The sequence below is a fragment of the Sturnus vulgaris genome, unplaced genomic scaffold (assembly GCF_052056855.1).
Source record: "Sturnus vulgaris isolate bStuVul1 unplaced genomic scaffold, bStuVul1.hap1 Scaffold_87, whole genome shotgun sequence".
Lineage (NCBI taxonomy): Eukaryota > Metazoa > Chordata > Aves > Passeriformes > Sturnidae > Sturnus > Sturnus vulgaris.
Window position 1 is genome coordinate 1,607,101 of NW_028276756.1, and position 11,489 is coordinate 1,618,589.

An 11,489-nucleotide genomic window follows, 5' to 3' on the forward strand; every position below is an offset into this window, starting at 1 on the left:
ACTGGGACAGATTTCCTTGGGTCAATTCTGTGCAATTATGTTAGGAATCCTCTCAAAACTAGTTCTCTTCCTGTGGTGGAACTTCACTAAATATTTTTCAGTTTAGTTTTAAGCTGCTGAGTTACTGCCTCGTCTTCAACATTACTCTCAGCCTGAGCACTGGAGAGCACAAAGGGAAATCACGACTCTTTGAGCCCCGGTACAGTCAGACATCCAGGTCCCACATAGGTGCCTCTTGCACATTTCACCCTCATTTAACCCTCTATTTCAGGGTTATCACCCTTAAAACTGTCTGGAAAGATAAAGCTGACTCTTTGAATGGTCCTGTTTATAAGTCAGTTTCTGTAAACCCACTCTTACCCTGGGCAGCTGGACAGGGAGCATATCCAGGGTTCCTGTGGCTCTCTGCTGCCTGGAGTTGTGCCTACTGGGAGCTGTTTCTCTCTATCCAAGCCTTGTCCCTGCCAGTGCTCTCAGAGCCCAGCCCAGCCCTGGGGGCTCAGCTCTGCCCTGCACACCCCTCCCAGCACAGGGCACTGCCCAGGGCCATCTCCCTGCCAGCAAGGCCTTAAGGGCAGCTCACACAAACTGAGATGCTGCAAGCCAAGCTGCTGCTGCTGCTGTCTGTAGGCACAGGAGGGTGAGGAGGCACTTTGTGAGGGAGATGTGAGGCAGATGTGCTGATGCCCAGGGGGACAGTGCAGGAGTGTCAGTGACACAGACACACCTGACAGCCCCTTTGCCTTGCCTTGAGGAGAAAGCTGAGAGCAGCCCTGGCCATGCAGCACCATCTCCACAGCAGGAGGAATCTGCCCTGATGGGGGTGGCTCCTTGCACCTCCAACTTCTCCCCACAGTGCATGGGGAGCTGCCAGGCAGGCTGAGAGCTGTCCCTGGCAGGTGGCACATGGGCTGAGCTGGCCAAGAGCCCCGAGGGCTGCAGGAGCTGCTCTGCATGACAGCCCTGGGCAGCCCTGGCTGCAGCCCCAGCTTCAGCCCCTGCAGCCGTCCCTGGCAGCAGGAGCCGTCCTGCCCTGTCCCTCTGACAGTGCCCAGGGCAGCCCCGCTCTGCAGCACATCCTCCCCTTCTTCCTCCTCCTCCTCCTCCTCCTCCTCCTCCTCCTCCTCCTCCTCCTCCTCCTCCTCCTCCTCCTCCTCCTCCTCCTCCTCCTCCTGCTGTGCCTCAGAGAAACTGGGAGAGTCCTCCTGACACATCCCCCAGGCTGTGGGCTGTGCTGGCTCCAGGAGATCCCTCCAGGAGCACAGGGGATATTGCCCTGCACCCACACACTCACCATGTCCAGGGCTGTGAAGATGTTTCCCCAAGTGCAGTCTCAGATCAATGTCTTCCCAGTCCTGATTGCCTTGAGCCTGTCTGTGCCTGGCTCCTGTGCCCTCAGTGCCTGCAGGCAGTGCCCTCAGCCCTGCTGGGCTGGCAGAGGAGCTGCTCCTCAGCAGAAATGTCTTTTTGAAGCTTCTCTTGGTTCACCTTGGGAGCTGCCTCTGTGCCAGGAGCCCGGCCCAGCTCAGCAGCACAGACACAGCACAAGGAATTTAATCAATCTCTGGAGGCTTTAGTTTGCTTTACATTATAATCATTCCCTGAGAGAGTGTTCAAAAAACTTTTCAAGATCTAAAATCTAAATTAAAATACTGAAGTTTCTTCAAGTTTTAATGGGTCCCACTGTGGAACATGACTGAGAAAGTGTTCCCTATTTCCAGTTAGAGCAGGAAATTGGAGGCAGAAATGACAGGTGGGGACAAAGAGAAGCCAAGTCTTGGTGCCCTGGGGCACAGCAGGGTCTGTGCCACCAAGGGCTGGGAGGAAAAACCTTGTCCTGAGCCACTGGGGCCTCCTGGCACAGCCCCAGCAAGGCTGGCCACTGTCACCCCTTGTCCTGCCCTCAGCATCCCCCCACATCCCAGTGGCCTCAGGGATCTGCTGGGATGAGTCCCTGGGGAGCCTTGGTCAGGAATGGCCCTGGGGGCTCCCTCATGATGCCAGGGACTGCAGGTTTTTCAGAGGACTTTGGGTTTTGCTTTTGCCTTGGAGTCTCTGAGTGCTTTGTGCAATCATGGCTTCCAATTATCTGCTTTAATGAGTCCCTTGAGAGCCTTTGTCAGTAATGATAGTCAGTGGGGCTCATTAATGCTTCAAGGTACTCAGTTTTTTAAGGTACTTGGAGTTTCCCTTTTTACACCTATTCTTTTAGTAGTTTATGCAGTGATGCCCCCAATTATCTACTTTAATTAGTCCCTGGAGAACTTTGTATTGACACTCTGTGGGGCTCATTAATACTTTGAGATACTCAAGGTTTTAAAGGTACTTTGGGTTTTCCTTTCCTCTCTGAGTCTCTGAGAGGTGTCTGAGTTCTCTTCTCCAAGGAGTCCATGAGGAGCCTGTGCTGCGGATGGACCTCAGTGGGACTCATTAATGTGAGAGACTTTTGGGTTTTCTTTTGACTTTGGACTCCTGGAAAGGTTTGTGCAATCTCCTCTCAGGCCCTGAGGTTCAAGGGCTCAGTACCAAATGCACCACGGGGCTGATTGGGATCAAGCAAGTCCTGACAAACCATGGCTCTGCCTTGATTTCCCTCTGGTCTGGGGTAGTTCATTAGGAAGATTTTCAAATCCAGTTATGGAGAAGTATTTCCAAGAGATTCTAAGAAATGCCCATTCCTATTTTGAAGGGTGTATTTCATAGATGTTGTCTTTAGAGCAGAGGTGATTACAGCATTCTGTGATTGATATTGATGCAGGGTCTCTCCTCAGGAGGTCTGGCCTGCTCACAGAAGCTGTGCCTTGAGGTCTGACCCAGTGTGCACACCTTGCTCCACATTCCCCAACCCCATCCTGTCTGTCCTCACTCACCTGGGACCTGCTTTGCTTGGAGAACTGGCTATATTCAGGAAAAGAGATGGTTTTCCTTTTTTTTTTTAATCTAAAACTCCTAAATTTCTTAATTGAAAACAGACACGTTTGATTAGTGTGTACCCACCGTGCAGTCTTGGTTCTGTGAGGTTCTGTACTGTCACATGGACTTTTGGTTGCTTGAGGTTCCATACTTCAACAATGCTCTCTGAAGTTCCAAAGTGTCACAATGGACCCTTGGTTCCATGCAGCCCCTCAGTGTCACTGTGGTCTCCTTGGTTCCACAAGGCTGTGCAGTGTCACAATGGCTCACAGGTTCCATGAGGCCCCGCAGTGTCACATGGGTTTCCTTGGTTCTGTGAGGTTCTGTAGTATCACAATGGATGTTTGGTTCCATCAGGCCCACAGTGTCACAGGGGTCTTCTTTTTCCTGTGGCACCCAGCAGATGTGCAATGCCAAGGGCAGCACCATGGGGCAGCCCCTGCCAGGCTGCTGAGCAGGGACAAGGAGGCAATGAGGCCCCAGCACAGCAAGGCTCACTTGTCCCCTGCTGGCCTCAGGCCCAGGGCCAGTCTGCATGGCCCAAGTGCTGCAGGAGTTGGCTGTGTCAGGGCCTTTCAGCTGCTGCCCATCCCTGTGCCCTCTGCAGCCCAGGCTGTCCTACGGTGTCCATGCCCTGCGCCTCTGTCCCTGCAGGCTGTCGTCATCCCCCGGCTGCCCCACCTCGCTGGCCCCTTCCTTTGCTGACAGCTCTGCCTCCTGCCTGCCTCTGCCTGCACACACAAAGCCTTGGCCTTCATACCAAAAGGGATCATTCAATTTTTACTGTGCCTGTGAACTTTCAGTGGAGAAACATGGCATGCAGGAGCTTCTTTCCCAGCAGAGACTGTCAGAAGAGAAGAGAAACACATCTGGCTCAAGGGATGCAGTGAGAGGAAAAACAAAGACTGATTCAGGAACTTGGGGTGGGTTTTATAGAAATGGCAAATTGTAATACGCCTGTAGTGACTAAATATAAGCAACACACTTGTAGAATCACATGTCCACATAAGTTTAGGAGTTATCTCACATTGGACCTGAGGCCTGAAAAAAAAGGATGTCCTCTTGAACACTAAATTAGTGTTAAGGAGTCTTATTCTGATATTTTGGAGATTTGGTGACAGCGGGTTCTCACAGAACCAAGGAGTCAACTGTGACACTATGGAACTTGAAGGTACACTGTGGAACCTCCTGCAACCATGGGTGCATTGTGACACTGCAGGACCTCACTGAACCAAGGTGACCATGTTATAGCACAGAAGCTCATGAAAAAAAGGGTCCATGGTGACACTGCAGAACTGTTGCTGAGAGTATGAAAGCTCATGGAACCAGAAGTCTATTGTGACCAAGGGGCCATTGGAACACTGCAGATCCAAGGAGACCATTGTGACACTGAGGAACCAAGAGTCCTTTGTTACATTGTGGGAACTCATGAAACCAAAGGTCCATTGTGACATTGCAGGGCCTCATGGAACAATGGAGACTATTATGGAACAGAATCACAGAATGAATGAGGTTGGAAAAGTCCTTTGAGATCATGAAGTCCAACCTATGACTTAACATCACCTCAAAAACTAAACCATGACTCTGAGTGCCACGTCAAGACTTTTTTTAAATGTCACCAGGGATGGTGACTCCACCACCTCCCTGGGTGGAAGATTCCAGTGCCCAATCACTCCTTCAGTCATGAATGTTTTCCTGATGTCAAACATATCCTACCCCTGGCTCATCTTCAGACTGTGTCCTCGCGTTCTGTCAGGTGTTGCCTGGGAGAAGAGACCGACCCCCACCTGACTACAGCCTCTGTTCAGGTGGTTGTAGAGAGTCTCACTGGAGACCATTGTAGCCATTGGGGCCTTTGTAGCACGGCAGGGCCTCATGGAATCAAGGGGAGCACAGTGACAGTGTGGGGCTGCATGGGACAAAGGGGCCATTCTGACACCGTGGAACCAAGGAGATCATTGTTACACTACAGAGCGTCATGGAACCAAGGAGGCCATGATGACACTTTGAGGCCATGTGGAACCAAAGGACCATTGTGGCATTGCAGGGCCTTATGGAAACAAGGGCACAAGAGTGACACTGTGAGCTCCAAGGGACCAAGGGGGCATTGTCACACTGCAGAACCAAGGAGACCATTGTGACACTAGGAGGCATCATGGAGCCGAGAGTCCTTTGTGACAGAGCAGGGCCTCATGATACCATGGAGTCAATTTTACAATTTGAGGTTTTGTGAAACAAAAGGGCCATTGTGGCATTTCAAGGCCTTATGAAATCAAAGGGCCATTGTGAGACTGTGGGGCTCCAAGGAACCAAGGGGCCATTGTGACACTGCAGGGCCTCATGGAATCATGGAGTCCATTGTGACACTACAGGGCCCCATGGAACTAAGGATTCATGGAACAGTGCTGGACTCCATGGAACCAAAGTAATCCATCGTAGGGCCTCATGGAATCCTGGAGGCCATGATGACACTCTGAGGCCTCGTTGAATCAAGGGGCTCTGCAGGACCTTGTGGAACCAAGGAGACCCTTCTGCCATTGTGAGTCCCAAGGAACCAAGGGTCCATTGGGATACTGCAGTGTGGGAAATGCAGGCAGGGAGAGCTCTCAGGGCCTTGGGCATACAGGCTCAGAGATTGAGATGGATATAAGGTTTGACCTAAGACCTTGGAGAAGGCTTAGAGAATTAGAGCATGAGAGTGAAACAGACATGAAACAAGAATATAAGTTTGTAGTTTAAGTAAAATTATGTTTCAAGAAAACAGAAATATGTATTATATAAGCAAAGCAATATGTTAAGTAAGTAAAAGATTTTAAAGTTTAGCAAAAATAACTTGTTATAAAGTTAATTAGATGTTAAGATGTATCAATGGAGGTTTGTGCAGTGTTACATGATATACTGAAAAATGATTTGTTGCACTGAAGCCATGGGAAGCAAAGCAATTAATGATTGGTGTAAAAAGACACCAGCAAAGTTCATAGAAGTTTTTGATTGGCTAGCAAACTAATATAAGGCATTTGTAACTAAGAATGAGGAAGCTTCTGATATTATGGCAATGGATGTAACACCTTTAATGTCTCACCCTTCTATGAGACTGATGAAATAAAGCAATAAACCATCTTTGACCATGTCTCTCAGTTGTTCCATCTCTTGTAATATTAATCTCCCAATAGAGATCTTAGGGACATCAGGTCTACCCTTTGAAATCAATGGCAATGTAGGAATAGCAAAACGACCTATTCTAAAAAATCAAAGGGGATTTAGGAACATCAGGTCTACCTTTTGAAATCAATAGGGATTTAGGGAAACCAGGTTTACCCATTAAAGTCAATGGGGATTTTGCAGAAATTTGGTGCTAAAATGGGGATATCTGGGGGAAATACTGGGCTGAATTCCATGAATTTCCATTTCAGGATCATGGTGCTGACATTCTGCAAGTCCTGGCATAATTCCTGGGAGCTAATCACAAATTCATGATCCCACACCTTCAGCCTGTGCTGGAGCTGTGCCTCCACTTAAGCCCAAAATCTTCGTTTTTAGCCCCAAATCTGGGAATTCCGAGCCCAAAGGTGGGATTTTTGGCAGCAAAAATTTTCAGACATTGGGTCTACCAATTGAAGTCAAAGGGGATTGAGGGATAGCAGGTCTACCCATTAATAGGGCTTGATTGGGAAGGGTTAGTGGTTCAACTGGGAGCACTGGGAAGGGCTAAGGGGGGACACTGGGGTTACTGGGAGCACTGGGGCACAAGTGGGACCACTGGGAGGGATTTATAGAGATACATGGGTATAAACAGAACTCAACATGTACCCTTGAAAGTCAATGGGGATTCAGGGACATCAGGTCCACCCAGTCAAAGAAATGAAGATTTTTGGGACACCAGTTTTGGGGGCCCTCAGGGGTTTTGGGTGATTTAGGTATTCCAGGGGTACCCAGGTGTCCCCAGGTGATTTTTGGGGAGATTCAGGTAATTTGGGGGAGTACGCAGGTGTACCCAGATAATTTTGGGGGATCTCCAGGTTATTTTTGGGGCACCCAAGTGTCCCGACTCACCTTGATGGGCCAGGAGAAGATGATGGCCACCGTCCTCCCAGTCGAAGTGGACACAGATGACCCTTGGCAGCTGAGGGGCTGTTGAGGGGCACCCCAACATTCAGGGGGTACCCCAAAACTCCAGGTGAGGACATCAGGGGTGAGAGGGAGCTCTGAGTTACCTCAGGAGAGGATGCAGTGCAGGTACAGCCAGGTGCTTTGGTCCATGGGGTTGCTAAAGACAGTGTTCTGCACCAGCTCTAGCTCTGGGAGGGGGCAAAGGGGGCACCCCAAAATCTCTACGTGGCAGTGAGGGACACCCCAATAACTGAATACTCAAGTGTACTAGAGTTCAGGTGTACCCATTAAAGTCAAAGGGGATTTAGAAACACCAGTTCTACTTATTCAACCCAACAGGACACATCACCTTCCACTTTAGGTGAGGGAGGGGCTGGAAAATTTTGGGGATCCTGTGAAATTGTGGGAAGTTTTCTGGGGAATTTCTTGCATTCCTACAACCTTTTGTGGGGCAGTGCCCCAGCCTCACCCTTTCTGGAGTCCCTGGCAGCTGCAGGCAGTGGTGCCAGGCTGAGAAGCTGGAGAAGTCATGGCTGAGCAGTTCCCCAGAAAGGATAGCTTGGCCACAGGGTCCTGCCTGCCTGCCAGCACCCACTGGTGTTCCTAGGCATAGATTGAGAGGGCACCAGTATAAACCAGTAAGCACTGGGAGCCACCACCGAACTTCTGAGGCCCATGATGGCGGCTCCCAGTATAAACCAGTAAGGCCTCATGCACCCAAACCCATCCTCAGTGTAGTCTAAGGGCTCCCAGGTTTATACTGGGAGGGCACCAGTATAAGCCAGTAAGCACTGGGAGCCACTCCTGAGCCCCTGAGACCTGTGACAGCAGCTCCCAGTATAAACCAGAAAGGGTTGATGCGCGCAAACCTGCTCCCAGTGTGGTCTAGAGGCTTCCAGTGTGGTCTAGTGAGATGGGGAACATAAATGGTTTTGAAAATTCAGAAACTTAGAAGTCTATGATACGCTTAAGCAAGTAGAGGGGAAATTGAGCACATAGCAGAAACGGTATGTAACAAACCATATAGGAACTTATTTGCCAGGAAAAAGCTTTAAGATAACATATATTGCAAAAACTCAGCAAAGCAAGACCTGGCTATTACACAAACCCAACAAAACAGAAACCTATGGCTCCAGAAACCAGCCAGGACCAGCCAGGTGGTTTTGAGTGGGACAAGCTGACCTGAGGGAGAGCCAAACCTCCACTGCACCTGCCCAAAAGCAGAGCACAAACAGTGATTACTGAGGAGGACACACAGCCTTCATCCCAAAAACCACTAAACACAACCACCAGGAGTGGGGGCAGCTAATTATAATTCAAAGACAGAGAAGGCAGAGATGGGCGGGAAGGGAGGTGTGGGCTTGTGGGATCAATGTGTATTTATACCTGGAACCTGTCTTGACCAGGTACACGTGGTTTGGAAGAAATATCCCCCATGTGTCCCCCATGTGCTGCCAATGAAACACTCTCTACACTTTCAGTGTCAAGTGCTGATTCTCGAAATCAGTTGTTGAGCCAGCCAGAAGGTCTTCGTCTGTCTGCTGGAGCACAGGGGACGTCAACATCCCAGTGCACCCCGGACTTTTTCTGGAGCTGACCTCTGCTCCCCGGTCACTCTCTGCAGGGATGAGCAACCAACCTCCTATATGGCCTAGAGTTACGTTTTACCAAAATTTTTTGGGGGAGGCCCAATGTAAGGTGAGCCTGTGAGACACTAGGGATGCCTGCACATGGCTAACAGTGTGTCGGAGACATCCAACACATAGAGCTGACAGGTTTGGGGAAGGTATTTGGAAGCTGGCAAAGGGGTTTCTGCTGACCCCATAGGGTGGCCACTAGCAAGTTTGGGGGTAACTTGAGCAGGAACTACAGTGTTATCAATATTATTAACAGCATAACTCACTGCTATAACCGTAACTGCCATAATTTGTGCTTGTTGTTTGTTGTAGGGTGATAGAAGGAAGTATTTTATATGGTTGTTGGTGTTTTGTGTTTGCCTCACTCTAATTTTGGTGGTGGAGATTTTGGATTTTGGGTAATGTCGTCTATGTTTTCTGTAGTCGACCTCTGCAGTATCTGGTGTAACACTGCCCTCTTGTGTTATTAACTGTAATTGCAACAAGTTAAGCTTTCTGGTCTTTTCTGAGGCGTGAGATTCTATTGTTTCTGATGTAATGCTGCCCTCTTGTGTCTGTAACTGTCAATGACAGGTCAGTGATTTTTTTTGGAAACTGTCAGAGTTAAAAAGGTGGTGGAAGCTGGGAGTGAGTGCGGAGGGCTCGACCAAGCAAGGAGGGAGCCGTTTCTAGGTGGCTCCAGACTGAGCCTCCGGATTTCTTGAGGGATCAAGGGAAACTTGTACTGTTGGTATGGGAAGACGGGGGAGTAGAGCAGGTATACTTGGGAGGAATATTCTCAGATTCCGTAGATAGTTATCTGGGTTTTGATTGGGAGCAAACTCTAATCGAAAGGGAACCTAGAAGGGTTAGACCAATTCCTTGCTTTGCGTGTGGACCAGCAATTTGGACACCTGGGTGGCCTCCAGCCTGGGACCTCCTACAGTGTCATTGGTGCAAAAGGAAGTGGCACTGCAGATCTAGGAGGTGGACGCCTACACGCCCCAGGTGTACCCCGGACCCATGGCATCATATTCAGGAATTAATACAGGTTGAGTGTGAGATTGTGAATTTGATCTGTGCAAAGAGTCTTTCAGTTCCAAAGGATTGGCACGTTTTCGATGACCACTGGGAGGAAGTGAAAGAATATTGCCAGCAGAGGTTTGGGAGAGGGGATAAGAGAAATAAGGAGAGAAATCATGGGGACCCAGCAAAATAAAGAGGTGCCTAAGGAGGAGCCCTTTAGGATGCATACTAACCCATTGGAAGGAAGTTGTGGGGACAGAAGAAACGGAGAGCAAAAGGGTTTTCATCCAATACTCTAATCAATGGTGGCCTCTCTATAAATCAGAAGATGGGGCAAAGTGGCCATTAAATGGAACATGGGACTGTAACACCATGTTAAAGTTAATGTTGTTTTTAAGGCAGGAAGGAAAATGGGATGAGGCACCATATGCAGATGATTTTTCATCTTACAGAACCACCCAGAATGGCAAAGGCATTGTGGTATTTAACCCTCCACAAGACCCACTGATCCTAGCAATGGAAAGAGAAAACAGAAGGGTCTCACATATATTAAAATTATGCTGCTCAGCCTGTAGTATTGGTCAGAAGTGCACTAAAAATAATAGGGTATATAAGGAAGAAGACTCTGATCTGGATGATCTCCCCTCCTCAATCACTAGAGTTGGGTGGGAGCCCAGGAAGGGCACTGGATAAAACTCCAACACCCCTGGGAAGTCCAGCATCCTCCCATACAAGGGCAAAGCTAGGGAACAACCAGTAGTTTTGCAGGCACCTCTTAGAGAAGAAGTGGGACCAGATGGAACAGATGCTACTAAAGGTTCCCTTCAATACCAATGATTTGGAAATTTGGAAAAGGAATGTAAAGGATTACAGAAAGGACCCTCTAAGTATAGCTGGACACTTTTGGTTAATAGTGAAATCACATAACCCGGATTGGAATGCTATACAGTTACTGTTACATGCAATGACAGAAACAGAGAAACAGCTGATCCCAAAGGTACCCTGGGATTTGGCCCAGGAGCACTGTAAGACATGGGAGAGAATGTAAAGGAATTCTTTCCCCCCCAGGACCCAAAGTGGGATGTGAATAGAATGGCAGGAAGACAGAAGGTACAAGAATATCAGGAATGGATTGCAAAGGGAATAGAGAAAGCCATCCCCAAATCTATTAACTGCTCAGCTTTATATGCTATTAAACAAGGTCCCTTTGAGTCACCACCTGAGTTCTTAGACAGGCTGAGACACAATGCGGCATAGCACACCTTTGGACCCAGATCAGATATCGGGATACAGCAGTTAGTGTCATTATTTCTAGGCAATTCCACCGGTGATATGAGATGTAAACTTCAGAAATTCAGACCCACTGAAGGAAGAAACTTAGAAATATTATTGGATGAAACCTGGAGGGTGTTTAACAATCGAGAAGAAGGGAATAAGGGGAAACAAGGAAGGATGATGGCAGTAGTTAAAAAGGAAGATGAAAATTTTAGAAAGGGGCTTCCCCTTCCGTGCCTAGGAAGAAAAGAATGTGCTCTATGTGAGCAATTAGGCCACTGAAAAAATGAATGCCCAGAATGCTGAGGAAAGGGAAACAAACGAGCACGGGTAGTGGCAAATGTAAATGAAGACTGACAGGAACCAGGGGGATCTTCCCTAGCTGATCCCTTGGTTATAATGAAGCTAGGGGAAGGAAAATACCAAAAGCAAATAAAATTTTTAATTGATACAGGGGCAATGTGTTCGATTTTAAACACAGCTTTAACTCAGGTGGGGGAAGATTATATTATGGTTAAGGGAGCCACTGGCCAAGCTGAAAAGGCTTAT